Source organism: Stigmatopora argus, chromosome 10 (genome assembly GCF_051989625.1).
Source record: "Stigmatopora argus isolate UIUO_Sarg chromosome 10, RoL_Sarg_1.0, whole genome shotgun sequence".
NCBI classification, from domain to species: Eukaryota; Metazoa; Chordata; class Actinopteri; order Syngnathiformes; family Syngnathidae; genus Stigmatopora; species Stigmatopora argus.
The window spans coordinates 11,670,092-11,680,967 of NC_135396.1; positions in this window are offsets into that span (position 1 = coordinate 11,670,092).

Consider the following 10,876-nt stretch of genomic DNA (forward strand, 5'->3'; position numbering starts at 1 on the left):
GACATGTTTTTTGTTTGCAAGTAGTTTCGCCATTGAGAGTTTAAAAATATCTTTGAATTAATACAAAATATGCATTTGGGGGATGAACTGCTAGAGCTGGGAAACATAAGAAACACAAACTGACAAACTGAAACCACGAAGCGTGTGTTTATGTGGTTATGTGTCTGACTGTTTCCTTGAAGTGTGATACATGGCTCTAAAATGCCATGGACACAAATACATGATCCATAAATTTAAAATGATACAAAAATAAGAAAAGTAGTCAACCGCACTGATGGGCTGCCAACATGTAGAATCTCGTGAATTGCACAAAGTATAAAAAAGAGAAGTATAAAACATTTCATGTCCTTCTCACATATGCTTGATGGGTTTGAGACCCCTGACAGCAGCTCTACGGTGTTGTGCCTCGGTTAATGGCATCCTGGTTTTAACAGGGTTGAAGTCATTTACCAGTCATGCTCTGGCCTCTATACTTTTCTACAAAAGACAAAAAATTGACAGCGTATGTGTGTCAAACGAAAGCAAAACACTGAGTAGCAGAGGTCACATTGCCAGTTACTCATACACACACGACTTCAGATGTGATATTTCGAATGGGAATTCAGCATTTCACAGAGAGGATACCCGAGACAGCGAAGTCAAAAATAGAAATATCATATTTATATTTTGTATTGTTATTTTGACAAACTTTCTGAAGCTGCAATCATATGTTCATCCATTTAGAAGTGGTGAAGCACATTTATACAGGCCCCAAGTCAGCTGGGGAAGGCTCCAGCACCCCCGCAAACCTTATGAGGTTAAGCGGTACAGAAAAAGAATGAATGAATTAACATTCTGTAATATGAGAAAATGACCAGAGGGTCAGACAAGTTTGCATTTCAACTTTGGTAACCATGTTTAATTTTAATATTTGGACTTATGACTTAAAAGAGTGTATTTGCAATTAATTTTCGAAATATGCCCTCCAAATGTTTGATAAATTACACACGATATGTCTTGAGGACACCATTTTTATACTATCTGAGAAGTGTCTTGTTTGCTAGGTTTATTTACAACTAGTAATAAGATCTTGCCCTTTCAAAGTGCGGAGTTTTGGCATATCCATACTTAACAAATCAATCATTGCCATTTATGAAGGCTCCTCTTTATCAAACACACTTAAACATCATCCCTTTTGTCAAATGGAAATTTCCAGTGCTGTCCTAACACTAACACTTACCATATGGCTTTATTCTGAGTTGGATGTCAGTCACATTCAGCTATAGGCTAAAGCCCACAGGCAATTCACTTATGGCCATTAGAATCCATACTCATCGACACAGGAAGATGGAAGTGGTTTTGGCAAATATGTCCCCCATATGATATGATAATACTAAAATCAAAAAGAAAATGTGAAAAGTCAAACTTGGAATATATCTTACCCAAATGAACTTATCCATCAAAAAGGATGAAATGGATCTAGTTCACTACTGTGGACTCCTCTTTTCAAATTCAGCACAAGTGTGATCACATCTCTCTACGGGCCACCCTGCGGATGTCAGGCACAAAAGCAGCCACATCTTCCATTTATCGACATCTTGGGCACCACTTCCCCCACTTATCTTGACTCTTGCCTTATTTAACATTAGAAAAAAGACATGCCGCCTGCTTTGCATTTCCTTAAGTCTTATGAGCCCACTCGAGTCATTTACCACACACTTAATCACGTTTTGGGATGTCGTCTCTCTCTATCCAAAAAAAAACTAATCCTTTCCAAGTCACATAGCTTTTGTGTTGTGCTCAGACTCAAGCTTAAAGAGTTCAGAGTCTTGCTGAGAGGCCACAGTTCAGGGTTTTCGGATTAAAAGCAAGGCCTTTAGCAGGATTGTTCAGGACACTTCTAACTTCAAACTTCTAAATTTAATTAAAACTGTCCAAGATGTAGTGATTCATCAGGGCAAGCAAGAATTTTATCTCCTGGCCTGACAAAAATTAATATGATGTAAATGTTCTGATAAATGATAATTTTCACTCATTCATTTTCTGAACCGTTTTAACCTCACAAGGGTCGTGGGGGGTGCAGGAGCCTATCCCAGCTGACTTTCCAGCACGAGGCGGTTGACATCCTGAACCGGGGCCCACCCAATCGAAGGGCACGAGGAGACAGACAACCATTTACACTCACACTCATACCTAGGAGCAATTTAAGGTGTCCAACCAGCCATCCATGTATGTCTTTGGAATTTGGGAGGAAACCAGAGTACCTGGATGAAACACACACAGGCCTGGACAGAACATGCAAACTCCACACAGGTTGACCAACCTGGATTAGAACCCCGAACCCCAGAACTGTGAGGCTGACGCACTAACCACTCAGCCACCGGGGCACCAAATGATGATTTTAATATCAATAAGTTTTCCCTAAAAATGCGCTATACTATACGTTTTAAACATATGGTATAAACATACGCTTATTTTCCATATTCAGGTGGTATTTTTAGAGTTTTTATGCTCTCAGATTTCTGCTAGCTTGTGTTAGCAGATTGTGGGACATCCATGGTCTCAGATTTGAAGTTGCTGATTCTCCCCCTCACACTTAGTTGCGAACCAATTAGAACCGAAGATCGGGGCCTGATGAAAGCATCAGAACTACATCATCTGCAATAAGCAGAGATGCAATACTTAGCCCACCAAAGCGGAACCTCTCAACACCTTCATGGCACTTGGATATTCTGTCCATAAAAAAGTATGAACAAAACCAGTGACATCTACAACAGCTACATTACAAAACTGTGGGTTTGGACTCAAATTCAAGTAGTTGTTTTTTTAAATTACATAACATTGAAACATAAGATGCACTGTATTTTTTCCATGTTCTGCTGTGTATTTATATTTAGGTATTTTTGAAAAGTGGAAAAACTCAAACAGAGCACCTCTGAGATTCAGACCTCAGGATTTTAGGTGAGCGTACTAAGCAGATGACATTTCAGGTATTTCTTAGCAAACACATCTGCTCTTTCAAACACCACCCTCCCCATCCCACACCCCCACTCACAAGGATTATGCACACTGTGCCCCTTTGTCATTAAAGTTCTCAACACCACCCCCACCACACATGTACCTACACTTTTCACCTATCCAGCCACTGACTGAAAAGACTGTTATGTGACGACTAAGCCAATTGAGGATGTTTATTGTAAATGTGTACCACTAAATGTCTTTCTCCCTCTTTAAATATACATATACACAATAAACCATGAACACAATTTGTGACTTACCCCTGTTGGTTTCTTTATTCCTAGGATGCTGACTGTAAACCTCCCGTTGATTGGGTATTATGTGTGCTTTGCATATATGCACACATTCCATACAGTCTTTGCCAGACTAAAATCATGTTGGTATTTTTGCACCTCGTAGTTTTAGTTCCACAAAATAATTCTTATTTCTAGCCCTGAAATCATTCCCTTCCAGTCGCTTGCCATCTCATTTGGGTTCCATCATCAATTAACACTACATTACAAGTTCCTTGAACCATTGGCCCTGTAGAAACACCGTTTATCAAAGCTGGCTGATGTTTGTGTCTCTAATTCAAACAGGAAAGTCACGGCGTGACTGAAAAATGGCATTCCTTATGGGAAAAAGAGGAGTGTCTGTGTTTACGTGTGCGTTGGGGAGCATGTTATGGCTGTTGTGTCATGATCCCATCAACCTCCCACTCCTTTGCAATCTGACCTGTGATACAAAAACACAAACTCCTAATGTCAGTGTCACTTAAATGTTCTGTTTCTGTCTTTGCTGGGCTTAATAGTCTTCTAAATTTTAATGCTACATACACTGTACACTCATACATGGGTCCAATCTCAAGCGCAGCTGCTGATGTAGGCTCTGGAGTTAGTTACCTGATGTCGAATATAGACCTGGTTCTATCTAATGGACGTGTGTGTTGGCGTGGGTGTGTGGTGGCTGTGGCTGTTTACATGGGAAGTAATACAGCTGCACATGTTAACTTTTACCCTTGTGAAAACACAAGGTAAGAGTGATTGCCGCCATGCTGATAGTACTCTGCACTTATCACAGTTACTTTAAGTGTGGCTTACATAGAAGGATTAGTAGAAATCAAATTAAAGGAAAAAATACGATACAATGTCATGTGATAGTTAGAAAATTTAAGTGGCCAAAGGGCAAAAAAAGTCTATGTGAAGTCAATAATAAGTTATTTATAGAAGTATCCGGGAACTGGCAAAGTCTAAGTTCATGTGTTTTGGGGCATTTTTGCAATGGTGTGACTATAGAACTTCTTATTTCTTGTTCATTTCTTCATGACTATGCATCATAGTTGGTCTTAAACAGGGTACACAAGTGTTGCTAGGTGATGTAAGTTGACTGAAAATGTCATGTCTCAACTTTTTTTAATAGTGTTGGAGCCAAGAAACACATAAAAAATAGCTGAGCCCCAAGGGATCTACCAGAAAACACAGAACCCTACCTCACCAATTTGAAAATTTGGATAACAATGAAAACAGAGGCCTAAGTCAATTGATTTTTCCATTTTGTCACTTGAGTCCTGTCACCTTCTGTAATCCTGCATGACTGACAATTAAGACACATGGACAGCCACACAAAAGACAAATATTGGACTCAATAAGTCACTTTTTCTCATTTGTTCATAGTGTAGCTTTGGCGGAAACATGCCCTACTAAGTTAAATTCGTGTATATTTTAGAGGCAAAATACACACACACACACACATACTGGGTGAAATAAGAGAAGAGGAAGCGACTGGATCATTACCTTGAGTTACTGCTGATTGTATGACCTCCCTTCGAGTCCAAGCCGCACCTGTGATTGCGGCTGTTGATGAGCCGCCTGATAAGAACATTTTCTGCATCTTATCCCTTCTTTGAAAAAGCATCTCCTGGTGCTCTTATGGCTTTAAGGCCTCCAGTCTCAGATTGTATGACCCTTTCACCTCTTTTTCCACTGGGATACTAGCCCACTGTGACCAACTGTTCACCCTGTGTGAGTCTGAGATGCTATTTAATTGACCACACAGTGCACTAATAGTGGAAGACAGAAGCATCCTTCTCGCCATTAATAATTTCAATTGCATCTGCTTTGTGCACAATTGTTTATGTGCGAGTCATCATTTGAGGCCAGTGCCAACACTTGTGTTAGCCCATTGGCCTGAATTGAAGGATAAATTACAAATCAATAGAGATAATTTGACAGACCCCTCTTTTAGGAGAGAGTTCAGGCATCTTTTTTTTCTTTTTACCTTTCCATGTAGGTGTAGATCTAAGTCGTAGTACAGACTAACTAAAACACATGATGGAGTTGGTACACACCTAACTAGTTGCCACTTCTGTCTGACCTATCTCCCCTCTTTTTTTTCCTTCAGTATTCCCTTCCCATGGGGAATGGACTACACTCCCATGTGGCAGACCGAAACTGTTCCAGCATATAATGACACAAAGATGTATCTTTCTCAGTGTCTAAGCAGCTGAACATGAGTGGTTGAGGAAAAAATAAATATTAAAGGATATAATTCATCCTTGAACGGACATATTAATGTTATTAAAGACGTAGCTGTAAAAAGTTATATAATCAGTAAAGCACAGTAAGGAATAGGGAATACTGAACTGTGCTTAGTGTGCTGGGAAAAATGTGAAACATATATTGTGAACAGCTTATTTATTTAACTAAGTGATCTGGATATGAATTTGTATAGTTGGAGGATCCTTCAAGTGGGATTGCCCACTGATGTACTCATCATCTCTTTGCTAGATTAAGGTTCTCCATCCTCTTTTATTACATTTCAACTATAGGCACAATTATAGAGATTGAAATAATATAAGCACAGTAGGCCATCCTTATTCTCTAATAAATGTTGGTGCAAATGCTCCCATTAAAGAATGATAACATTAAAATCTGGGTGTCTCTTCCTCAAGGAGAGAAATGTAATTATTCAAATGCGTGCATTTACCTTTAACGCTGCAATAATCATTTTGTAGGTTGTCAAATTTATATAATTTGTCACTGCTAATTACAGAGTAATTTTGTCCTTACCTTTGGACGGTTAAAGCCGCATTTTCTAATATGCATTCCAAGTAAAAACTGGAAACAATAAAAGTAAACACTCTCTAATCAGGGTGTATTCTAAGAGAATTATTTCCCATGTAATCTTTTATTCATGTGGTTGTCAACCACTTTGGCATGTGCTGTGCTCATCTCGGAGTACATGAACCCATATTGTGGTCCCAATCCATCACACACTCCATACAGCAGCGCCATAAATGCCAAGGGATGCCAGGCGCCATACTCAAGGGACCAATCGGTGTTGCTTCCAGATCATGTTTCTGCCAGTTTTACTAATGTGCAGGCATGATTGCTACATTTCCAACTTGAATATAGTACTGCTATTTCAATAAACCTGTAGAAGGCCAACATTTCATTGTGAAGTTGTGGAGCAACACACAATATTGCTTTTATGCTCTCCTTTGAGAACGGTAATGTCTTTTTGAGGTACTTGTTTTTTGTTTTTTTTTTGAATCCTGCCGAGCTGTTTGATACTTGGACAATGGAATAATAGGCAATTTGCATGATTGGCATGCTGACGTACAGTATCTGTTTTGTGCCTGTAAGTGAAAGGTACACAGTGTTTTTGACATCATCCTTTCAGTCTTGTTACTAATTATGGTTTCAAAAATAGAATTTAAATTAACCCAAAGAGCAATAACTCATGTTGTCTTTCTGTATTTCACTGGTGGTTTCAAGCAACTGTGAGTAATTGAATCCCATATGACACAAAATGTATTTTTCTCTCCCAATGACATTTCATCTGACCAATTGAAGATTCCTGGTGACATATAAAAGGTGAGGAAAAGCAGACAAAAGGCTGTCTTAAATGCAATCACAAGTCTGTTTCTAAAAAAAAAAAACTTAAACACCGAGTGGTGAAATATACACTTGACTTTTTTACCCCATTTCTACTCACTCATGCTCCATGTTCTACTCAAGATAACTTTGATAGACAAATTAAAGCAACCTGTTTCATTGTGCTAACATAGATAAGGAGTTCTGATACCCCATTTTACCATTTGTTATGAAAAGTTTATGAAATACTCTAATTTCACTAATTCCGTTATACGCAGCTGTTGTATAATGACAATAAAGGCTTTTCGACTTTTGACAAATTTCAGGAAATTTTTATACTACCCGTTTAACTGCATGGTAGACTCTACCCCTCTATGATTAGGCGGATTTGTTGAGTCATTATTTCACTTATTTGTTTATTGCCCTAAATCAAACTAAAATTTGGATGGTGATGATGATAATGACCAAGACAATGCCCAATGAATGTACAATGCTGTCAAAGCATTCAATGCATAATGCTGTTAATCTTTAGATTGTGTACTGCCAGTAGGTTGTGTTGGCTACTGGCAGACAATGTCAACACAGGACAATGAAAACATACGTCATGTTTAGACTAGACCAATAGTACCTATATAACACTTCAACTGCATTAATATGATACAGGTAGCCTGCTGCAAAAACCTTTAAAATAAAATGGGCCATAGTCCAAAAAAAGCATTTGAGGGTTTGATCAATACAAAACCCATAGACGACAAGAGCCATAAGTACTAGAGTCAAAATATATTGCACAAAGCCATTAACGCAATTATTATTGCTGCTATTGCCTTTTTCCCATTTAAGTGTGGCCCTTACTTCCTCTTTAGCAGGAAACGACAGAAAATGGGGACAAGCATGATTCATATTTTTTCTGGTCGTTCTAATGTCACCTTCCATTGGCACAACAAGCAGATAGATGGCCAGCATCGTTTGCCTCCTCCTAGAGGGCATTTGTATTACCCTGAGTGCGTAACATAAAGCTTTAGAGAGGCAATATACTTGATGATTATAGTCTTATGCACAGCCCATATTCCTAGATTCAAGTCTGAAAGAAGTATTCAATCCCCAGAATCCTATGAACATGCTGGCAGGATCAATCACGTGATACATCTACACTCCAAAGTATGGATTTAAAACCATCTCTCAGTTTTTATTTGGCACTGACAGGCAATAGAAACAGGAGATTCATTCAATCATGCATACCGCCCATCCTCGAAAGGGTTGCAGGGGTTGCGGGAGCCTAACCCAGCTGATTTTGGGCAAAAGGCAGATTACACCCTGGACTGGTCGCCAGTCAGCCGTAGGGCACAAAAGAGAGACAAACAACCATTTGCACTCATAGTCATACCGCCCACTGTCTGTCTGCACCGAAGTCAGGCAAGTGAACCTCTACACCACGAAGTGGCTTGAAACAGGAGATATGATCATTTTAATTTGATGTTAAAAAATGTGGTTGTTCATGCATTGGTGACCACTCATGCTGTTAGATGGGAATGGCTTATGCGTCACTTTTGTATATTTTTCCAGTTTGGAAGCCAGGAAAATACATTAGAGTGCACATGTACTGTGTTTTACAACAAAGGGTCGTCTTAACTGTACTTGATTCATTATTTCAAAGGTAACTGTACATTTTGATAAAATATCAATGTTTGTGGCCAACATGTACGCAAGCAGCAGCAAGTCTGCCTTTGATCGGTATTTTTCTTGTTTTCTCATCCATGTCCTATTTCTGTAACAAACCTTGGATTTCTTAAATGGCAATCAATCTTTATATGGTTTAAAAGAAAAATGGATGTAGCTAAGACAGACTGCATTTATACATGAGTTCATGTCCACATCTTAATCTTACTATACATAACAAAATGTAATGTTTTTTTCTCGTGTCCATCCATTTGCAATGTTTTGCATCAATATTTGTTTTAATGACAGTATCTGTCCCATCGTGTCAAAAGGACAGCTGTGAGTGACTACTGGCATAAAACAATCAACATAAAAGTATTGTGGTTTGTGAGGATGCATACTCACAAATTTTTGAACCACAACTAACCTTGTGAAAAATATTTGGTAAAACTTGGACAGTTCATGGACAGGTGAACAGAGCAAAATGTAAAGATCTGACTGAGACGATGGCATCGCAAAGCAGTCTCTTAAAAAGAAACCAATAGCTCCATGTAGTGAATTGTAGCATTATGAATATTATTGCCTAGTTTTAGGTTGAGCAAGAGGAGGTTTTTGTTCATTTTACACTCCGGGTACAAATTACGGCTCCTAGCACCCAGCAACCAAGATTTCACAACAAATTGCTGTCCATTCAAACTTGCTTGGTGATGCATCAGGAGGGATACGTAAAACATTTATCAGAAAATGATTTTTCATTAGGCCAAGGAGAGAGCTTCCATCAATATTTCAACGACTCTGCCAGCGCACAGAGCGTCAGCAAGTATGAACACACCTTTGTGTTCTTGCACTTTTTTAATAACGACTTGTCCTCACAAGGAGAGCCTGAAATGGGACTTTTTCCCAGTGAGGACTATAATATGCTTTCCCCCTCCCCTGTCAAATAAGATTGCAAATCTTTACTACAATTGAGGTTACTTGCAAACAGTGATCCATAAATAAAATGTGGAGGTGAATGGAAAACTAATCAGTCAATTAATGTCCAAATATAGTCGTTCTATTGGGAGGAAGTCATTTCCAGTGCGTCTTTTAGGCTAGAGAAGCCACAGTTTTCTACTTTTACTCACCTAGAAAACTGCGATTTTGTCTGTTATACAATGAAACGGCTGTGTAAAGTCCAGTTGTCATCCTGCCTTTTTCGTCTTCCTTTTTTAATGCTTTTTAACCCTCAGTTAACTTTTCCAGTCTCTCTGTCTTTGCATTACTTCTACTTCCTCACGTGTGAGCGCTCTCAAAAGCAAAATCTCATTTTGCTCCTGGACGGTGGCTGTAAGTCTGCCCTCTGCACAGCTGTCACACCTTTTCAAACTTTGCAGCAGTGCTTTTAGACCTCTGCATTAAAAATTCATAAAGGAGGGACAGCAGAGGTTGTTCTGCTATATACTTCTCCATCCTCAATCCATTTGACATACATGCATTTCTTCATATGACCCTTAACATTACCGGACTCTCCATCTTGTACTGTTTCCCTCATTTTGTAGTGAAGCAGAAATAGATAAACCTTAAAAAAAGGGAGACAATCATTTACATCATTTTTGATGGGACATGCATCTCACATTTTAAATGTAAAATTACCCTGTACTGTTTTTACTCCAACCATTTTTGGCAGGGTTTTTGACTTCCTTTGAATTGTGTGTTGATGATTTACAAGAGTAATAACGGTGCAGCTAAGCTCCAGAGGGCCTGGAGGCTGCAATTACATGGCCTGAATGCTGGTGAGCAGTGTGGTCTCTTTGAAAAAAAAAAACTACTGAAAAGATCGGTTTGGAATTGGGCATTACATTTGCCAAAATGACAGTGATGAAGGGGAAGCCCATAGCAAAGCTCGGGAGATGGCTCATGGTCATAAGAATAGTTCTCTGATGCTATTGTTGTTGTCTGTTGCTTTTGTGATTTATCTATAAGGGAAGTGGAATAGATTTTACAAGCCTAAAAGGGAATGTCCTTGAGAATAATCTGATATTTGGGAAAAAGAAATCTTTCTCCTGAGACAGATTTATAGTTCTATGTTGAGTGGAGACATTGCAATTCTCTAAATCTGGCAGAAAGTGTATAGTGCACTTTGTTTAGCCCAATTATGCCCTTGCCAAAAGACTGATTTAAAATGGCATGCTCTGTGTGCGTTTGCATTTGTGTCAGGTACACTCTTAACATCCATTCATTTTCATCACCCATTGTCCTTGTCAGAGTCACAGGGTGCTGGAGCTTAACTCAGCTGACTGTTGCCGAAAGGCCTCCAACACCCATAGGGCACACATAGAGACAGACAACCATTCTCACTGAAAATTAATCCGCCACTGAGTGGGAATTGA